Source organism: Staurois parvus, unplaced genomic scaffold, assembly GCF_062004578.1.
Source record: "Staurois parvus isolate SC_StPar_1 unplaced genomic scaffold, SC_StPar_1.0 ptg000985l, whole genome shotgun sequence".
In the NCBI taxonomy this organism is placed as follows: Eukaryota; Metazoa; Chordata; class Amphibia; order Anura; family Ranidae; genus Staurois; species Staurois parvus.
Genome location: NW_028318781.1, coordinates 1,096,874 through 1,097,552, shown reverse-complemented (window position 1 = coordinate 1,097,552; position 679 = coordinate 1,096,874).

Genomic DNA, 679 nt, shown 5'->3' with positions numbered 1-679 from the left:
TGTTCGTGTCCGGAGTTTTACCTGGAATTCCCAAAGTTGCTATTACAACATCATTATGGAGTTTCATATGTTTTTGCATTTTGGTGAGATCTGTGACCACAGAATGATATAATGGCTCTGTAAAGGTTTTGTCACGTACCTGGATAGTGAGCCTGACGTGAAGAGGCAGGCCTCCCATACAACATACCTGTGATCAGTCCAATAATAGCTGGTAAGCTGATGAGTTGTAGGCAGGGAGCAGGGTTCTGATTCAGCCGTGCGGGGTGGATGGATACCCGAGAGCAGCGTGCTGAGGATGCAGGGTCAGACGAGCTGGGTTCAGTATCGGTCAGGCAGATCAGGCTTAAAGCGACAGGAGGAAGAGTAGTCGGGTCACAGACCAGGTCAGCAACGGAGGATCAGTCAGACAGGAGCAGAGACAGAAGGATAATCCAAGGCAAGCCAGAGGACAGGGCAGGTAGCGGTCAAGCGGAGGTCAGGAACAAGCTGGTTTGGTATCAGGAGACAATCAAAGGAATCGCAGGGATAAGACCATACAGCAATGAGACAACTACTGCAGCCAGTTTAAATAGCCCTTTGGTGCCAGCATTAGTGACAGGCGCACGCCTCTAAGTGCGAGTGCGCCTATGTCTAAGTGCCTGCACATCTGTTTGGCTCGTAAGGACTGCACATGCGCAGA